General features: G+C 40.7%; 1 long non-coding RNA gene across 1 annotated transcript in view; it reads right to left on the minus strand.

Moving 5' to 3' along the window:
- LOC111562265 overlaps positions 1 to 2,034 on the minus strand; it is a 63,353-nt gene extending 61,319 nt beyond the window's left edge. Inside the window, exons 1-2 of the long non-coding RNA XR_002745340.2 lie at positions 1,923 to 2,034; positions 233 to 1,174 (exon numbers count right to left, since the gene is read on the minus strand). This is a non-coding gene — a long non-coding RNA (uncharacterized LOC111562265). The remainder of the gene's footprint in view (positions 1 to 232; positions 1,175 to 1,922) is intronic.
- Between the last annotated feature and the right edge of the window lie 5,560 nt (positions 2,035 to 7,594).

Raw genomic sequence — 7,594 nt, forward strand, 5'->3', positions numbered from 1 at the left:
GGCAGAATATGAAATAAATTAACATAAATTACAGCTTAATAGTGTCAGTATCTTTGATAAACCTGATGGAAACCCCAGAAGCCTGTTTGGGGCTAACCTTTAGTCAGGAATGGCAGAGTTGAGATGCTGGTAATGCTATTTTTATTTTTAAAAAATAATACCAAAGAAACACCTTTCCTTTCAAATATGACATCTTGGTCCAAACATGAAGTCAAAACTCAAAGATACCCACCTGCCAGCCTCTGATATTTGGTTGCTAAAACTCCAGATTCAGAAGTGTAGCCAAGAAGGGGATGCTGTTGGAAGTCAGAGGTTTGCAACAGGAGGCAGGCTTTTAAGCACCTGCCACTTCAAGGGAACTGAGAGGTTGGCAAAGAATCAGTGAGTTCATGTTGCACTGAGAGCCGGCCTGGATCATTCAGGGAGAAAAACTTCCAGTGCAGGACAGTGTGGGCACCTAAGCAGGCTGCCTGGGAACAGGTGTCAAGCCATATAATACCTGACCCCTTACTTGTCACATGGTGCTTGCTAGACTTGGACAAAGTGCAATGATGGCCTAGAGAGAAAATTATTTTTGTGATTTTCATTTTATTCTCTTTTCTCCTGGATTGAGCAAAGAAGTAGAATTAGCCTGCCAGGAATATTAATTCTCCAATGCATGTTGAGGTGATCCTCATTTTCTAGTAGGGCCAGGTCAAGGATAAGCACCTATCTGAAAATTCTCCTAATCTTGTAATTAGTTTGCATCTTCCATTTTATAGCAGCCTTGTATACCAAGATAGAGCCAAAAGCAGACCAAGGTAAAGGAATTCATCTCAGGTTGTAAATGTGCACTCACATGAATTATACAAATAACCACACTGACAAAATTCATTAACTAACTAATGTCCTACTACCTCAAGTAGAGTTTATTCCCTTTAAGGATATAACTTCATACTACCTACAACTCTTACTCTAAATCTTTAGACTTGGCTTTCACCTTCAATTTTCAATTTATTGTTTATGCCTTTTGGTTTTCTTTCTTCTCTGAGGCCCAAGGGTAATCCTCCCAAGGGATGGCCATCTTGAAGGAACATGGTAACCAGGTATCTGTGATGGGGACAAGGGTTTCTGTATGAGTCTCCTCAGTTAGTCAGGGCCCCTCATAATGACTTCTAGAAAGTTGAAGAATACTCTTAAAAAAAAAAAAGTAAACACAATGGTTAAGATAGGTGGGATATTGAAGGTGCCCCAAATCACTCACAGAATCAAGGTACATCTCAGCTCCTAGGACAGTTTCTTGCCCCCCTTGTTTCTCCCTCCAACTACCTAAATGGTGTCTCTGGTTTTTTATTAAGGCTTCTCTAATCCCCCTCTAAATGACTTCCCAGAAATCCCTTCTTCCTTTGGATCCTTAGTGCTCTTACTATTGGTACTAATATAAAATGTCAATGCCCTCTGTTGGTCATTATGTCCCACCCTTTCACATAGGTTATTCTCACTTTAAAATTAAGAAAGTCCTCTTAATTCCAGAAAATTTCCACAGCCCTCAGAGCAGTGGCTTGTAATGTGAAGATTGGTACCAACTGAAAGCCCCGTGAGGGAGTACTGACCCACTCCTGACCTCCAGTGACCTTGCTTTATCTGTTCTCCCCCTGCCTTTATTTCTTCATCACCCACCACCTAATCTCCAGTCCTAACACCTCTCTCCATCCAACATGGAAACATTGTCCCTTTTAGGGCCAAACTCTCTCAAGTGACTGGAAACCCAAATGATACTTGTTTTGTTTTGTTTTCCAGTTTTATTTCATAATCCTCTCATTCACAAGGCACAGAGCCCTCTCAGGTATGGTGTCTAGGTGGGGTCAAGTCCTTGGAAATACCACATCTTTCCAGTGACAAGCTCTGATGCCGAGTCTAGTCTATCATGCAAAATGCCTTACTTTGGATGATTTTTCTCTCAGGAATGTGAGGTTCATCAGCAGTGCCCAGCCTAGTCCATCAGTTACAACTGTCAGGGTCTGAATCTCAACCACCCAGAACACTCAAATTCTTTCCCAGAGTGCTTCTGGGCACCAAGCCAATCAGATGATGAGATGTCAGTTTTGTCACCCGAGCATTCTATGATAGTTAGGAGGGTCTTCCCCATAGAGCACAGGCAGGAACCTTGAGGGAGAGGGGCATACTCCTCAGACCAATGAGTTAGAATCTTGGTGCTGACATATTCCAAACTTTCCAACCAGGAAATGGAGAAATTCCAGGGAGGTTAGGGCAAGCAGGTTTCCAGTGAGGACTCTGAAACTCATGTTATACAGAGTGGCATTTGGCAGAACACTTTTTGTTTAAGTTTATTTATTTATTTATTTTGAAAGAGAGAGAAAGTCTGAGCACGAGCAGGGGAGGGGCAGAGAAAGGGAGACAGTGAATCCCAAGCAGGCTCCACGCTGTCAGTGCAGAGCCAGAGGCAGGGCTCGAACTCACAAACTGTGAGATCATGACCTGTGCCAAAATCCAAAGTCCCACGCTTAACTGACTGAGCCACCCAGGAGCCGCCAGAGCACTTTTTTTAATAAAGAGGTTTGCTTCTTGTAAAAATGTTGGTTTAATACTAGAGAGCTTTCTTGAAAAGGTGCATTGGCCAATTCTTATTAGGAATCTTGCTTTTTTTTTCATGTCTGTCCTTGGAAAACAGTGTCAACTCTAACAACACATGTGCATGTGTGTGTGGTCACCCGCCCTTCACAGGTTGCCTTGAACAGCTTGGTTTCTCTCCCCAAGCCCCACCCTTCCCCATGGACTGTAAGTTCTAACAATAACCAGTCTCCAATATATTATTGCTGAATAATTCCTTCTTGGTGGCTTTATAAAACATTTTTAAAAGAATCTGTATTGTTCTGCTTGACTCTTTTGAGATTCCTAGTATCTCATTACGTCAGGGTAGTCTTTGTTTCCTCAAGGTAAAACACACACACACACACATACACTCACACACACACACACAACAGAAACCCACATATTACTGGCCTTTTTATTTAGCTGTCACAATACCAGCAGTGGGAGAGTCACTATGTGGAGGAAACAATAGTAACATGGATCACTTCACATTAAAAAGTGGTACCTAATTATTGTTTTTAGGGGCAGCTAATGAGTGGTACTTGTAGGTGATTAAACACATTTGGGTTTGGAAGACCAATGGGCTGAGAAGCAAGCCTCCCTGCTTGGTAACAGTGTAGGGGGAGAGAGACTTTGAGCCCCGCATCTGCTTCAAAAGTCCCATCCCACCCCACCCACAGCGCCTTCTCATGGGGATTAACAATGGGTGGAAGATGCCTGGGAAGCCACCCAGCCAACAGAGCCCATTCACAAAGAACATCCTGATTTTGCTGTGTATCATTGCAGGTTCAGCTCAGCCACCACTGAGGACAAAAAAAGAGCGAGTATATTTACAGCTGGTGATGCTGAATGGAAGAGCCCTGAAAAAGTCAAAGTTCAGGAGTCCCTACTCTATATCGTGTGTTGTGCCAGATATTGAGGACACAAAGATAAATAATAACCCTCCTGGCCCTCAGGGAATTCTACCTGGCAGCCAAGATAGACCCATATACACTGCTAGAGACTGAATGTTCGGGTCCTCCAAAATTCCTCTATTAAACTCTGGTCCCTAGTGTGACGGTATTAGGAGGTAGAGCATTTGGAAGGTGATTAGGTCGTAAGGACAGGCTCTTATGAGTGGGATTCGTGCCTTTATAAAAGAAGCCTGAGAATTAAGGAGTGCACTTAACATGATGAGCACCGGGTGAGGCATGGAAGTGTTGAATCACTATACTGTACAACTGGAACTAATATAACACTGTATGTTAACTAACTAGAATCAAAAGAAAGACTTAAAAAAGAGAGAGGGAGAGTGAGAGAGAGAGAGAGAGGTCCAGAGAGCTCCCTTCCACCTTGTGAGGATACAATACAATGAGAAGTCTGTAACCCTCCCTGGACATGCTGGCACCCTGAGCTTGAAATTCCAGCTCCCAGAACTGTGAGAAATAAATGTTTGCTGTTTATAAGCCACCCAGTCTGTGGTATTCTGTTATAGCAGCATAAACGGACTAAAACATACACTTAACACAAAAAGCACAGTGATGTGTTAAAACAAAGACATGAACAAAGCATTATGGGAGAACAAAGATGAGAATGACTACATCTGGCCAGTTTGGAGACACCGAAGGGGAAGGAGATAAAGGCTCCATGGAGGAAGTGTCATTTGAGCTGGGCTTTCAAAGAGGAGGAGGAAGTTTGGAAGGTAAAGCCTGGACCCTCTGGCAGAGGAAACACAACAAAATAGCAAGGAGACATTGAAGTGTGTAAGCAACAGAGACCAAATTGGCAAAGCACTTTCAACCTTATATGCACAATAGCAATGTGTTCATGCTTTCTTGAAGACGTCCCTTTCTTTAATGGTTCAAGTTGCTACAAAGATAATACATGTCAAACACCTTTCCCTGATTCAGCCAGAGCTTGAAAATCAAGTTTATACTGTATCAAAACTTCCTATTGCCCAACTCTACCACCTATGTCTTTTGCTCAAATTGTTAACAACAATTTAAACAGCAACTTTAGGAAACTTGAAAGATAAGGTGAAAAGAAAGCAGTTCCCGAAACAAGTGATGCTTTCTCATTGGAATCCACTATTTAGCACGTCCCCTCAGCCACTGTTTCATTTACTCTAACTGCATGGTCCTAAACACTGAGGTTAGAAAGATGAGTTAGAGGGGTGCCTGGGTGGCTCAGCTGGTTAAGCATCCAACTTCAGCTCAGGTCATGATCTCGCAGTTCACAAGTTCGAGCCCCACATTGGGCTATGTGCTGACTACTCAGAGCTTGGAGTCTGGTTTTTTTTTTAAATGTTTAAAACAAAGAAAGATGAAGTAGATATGGTCTCTGCCTTCTAGGAGCCCACAAATCAGTGAGCAAAAAAAAAAAAAAAAAAAATGGCTGAAAAGCAAAAAACATGGGTTTGCTTTGGTGACACTGAGGGGCCAAAGCTGCTTAATGACCATGTTTTTGCCAGTCTGAAGCAAAATGAGCAAACTTCTCAATATTATCCTTCGTAGTCTCAACTCATCTTTTGCAATGGCTACACACCATCTCACTGCACAAGCCTGTGATTCTAGGGTGACACTCATCAGAGAGCATGTCTTAATTTTCATAAAAGTAAATGTATTTTATTTTAAATTTTTTTTTAACATTTATTCATTCCTGAGAGACAGAGAAAGAGCATCAGCACGGGAGATGCAGAGAGGAAGGGAGACACAGAATCCAAAGCAGGCTCCAGGCCCTGAGCTGTCGGCACAGAGCCCGATGTGGGGCTCAAACTCAGGAACATATGAGATCATGACCTTAGCCAAAGTTGGATGTTTAACTGACTGAGCCAACCAGGTGCCCCATATTTAAAAAACAATTTTTTTAATGTTTATTTATTTTTTTGAGAGATAGAGAGAGCATAAGCAGGGAAGGGGCAGAGAGAGAGACACACAGAACCCAAAGCAGGCTCCAGGCTCTGAGCTGTCAGCACAGAACCTGATGTGGGGCTCGAACCCAAGAACCATAAGATCTAGACCTGAGCCCAAGCCGGACACTCAACCTACTGAACCACCCATGTGCCCCAGTATTTAATTTTTTTTTTTTTACATTGAAATGTCACTCCTTTGGTGATACAGTAGTAGATGGTAGTTAGGTTATTTAAATACCTTTACTCATGTCAATTCCACACTGGTCCCAAAAAGATATTTACCAGTTTTTTAAGTACAAAAATTGTGAAAACTTTCAATCTACACCTTGCCAAACAAAATGTTTCACTGATTATTTTTTAATGTGTTTGCTAATTGTTTAGGAAATATTTAAATTCAGCCATCAAAGGAGATCCTTATTGAATGCAGATTTAATAGACTAGGAATTAATTACGAACAGGCTAGTAACAAAAACTGGAAACCAAGATTTAAAACGCTGATTATGGTACCCATAAAGAGGGGGGAAAAGCAGATTATAAAACACTATGTTTAGATATGTGTCTAATATGTATTTTCCATATAATATTCTACATATATACCCATGGAGGAAAAGAACTAGATGGAGAATGTTTATATCCCAAGATGTAGAATTATAGAAAGGTTTTTTTTTCCTTTTTACCTATCTGCAGTTTATAATTTTCCTATGATGAACCTATATTGCTCTTGAAAATTATTTATTTTAAAAGAAAAAGAAATAGGTGTTGATTTCTTAAGAAGGCACTATAAACTCTCAAGATATTTTTAATTAAAATTTTAACCTGCTAATTTCTCTCTCAAGTTTCTGTGTTAAAGAAATAGTAACCAATATCAAAACGTGTTGAACAATGTGTTTGACGTGGATTTAGTAAGTACCCACTATGTGCCAGGTACTGCCTGGGACATGGGGACTCCAGCAGTGCACGAGCCAGTCTTCAGGGAACTCAAGGTCAGCGGTCCCTCATCTCTAACAGGAACACCTAGAGAGACCAACCCCTTTTTGTTTGTTTGTTTGTAGTGCAAGTTGGGGAGGGGCGGAGGACAGAGGTTCCAAAGCCAGCTCTGAGCAGACAGGCTGACAGCAGCAAGCCTGATGTGGCACTAGAACTCACGAACCGCTCCATCATGACCTGAGCTGAAGTCAGATGCTCAACCGACTGAACCACTCAGGTACCCTACACTAACCTTTTTATTTAACCCCCTTAAAAAACACCTCCCTCCCCATAAGCCTACTGCTCAGGATCCCCAGGGTGGAAGACAGAAAGGTCCAGTTCAAAAGTTACCCAGGTAATTCTAATGTTGTCAGCCCGGAATCAACCTCAGAGCACCACGAGTGAGGTGGTTTCTTGCCATTTCTTGACAATCCTGAAAAACTGTAAAACAAGAAATGGCTCAATAATAAAAAAAAATGTTTCAATGATGTAAGGATACTTTATATAATGAAATTTTAGACAGACATTCAAAATCCTGTTTTCAATGACTAGTTAAGGTCTGGGGAAATTCTCATAATAAAACGGTACTTGGAAAAAAACAGGTTAGAAAGTTTTATATTCATTATATTCATTTATTCATTCATTTACATTACATAAAATATATTCAGACAGGAAAAGCAATAATTAAAGTTTGGAAGAAGATTGGCCAAAACAGTAACGCTGATATCTATTATCTTACAGTGACATGTTTTTAATTTTTTAATTTTTTATTTTTTGCAATCATTCATTTTTATTTTTATTTTTTTCAATATATGAAATTTATTGTCAAATTGGCTTCCATACAACACCCAGTGCTCATCCCAAAAGGTGCCCTACAGTGACATATTTTTACTTTCTATCTTCTATTCTTAACTTCCCTGAGTTTTTCCAAATTCTCTATAAAATGAATGTGTACTACTCCAATAATCAAAAAAAAAAATCATCTTTTGAAATAACAACCAGCCAGGAATTATCATTCCCCTCTAATCACCAAACTCCTAGAAAAGCAAGATACTGTGGCACAGGCCTCTGTCTCTAGTGTGGGCCTAGAGTATTCACAATTTTTTGGTTTATGGGAGGCAGGACTTTATGCAATAAGCTTGATGA

This window comes from Felis catus, chromosome C2 (genome assembly GCF_018350175.1).
Source record: "Felis catus isolate Fca126 chromosome C2, F.catus_Fca126_mat1.0, whole genome shotgun sequence".
NCBI classification, from domain to species: Eukaryota; Metazoa; Chordata; class Mammalia; order Carnivora; family Felidae; genus Felis; species Felis catus.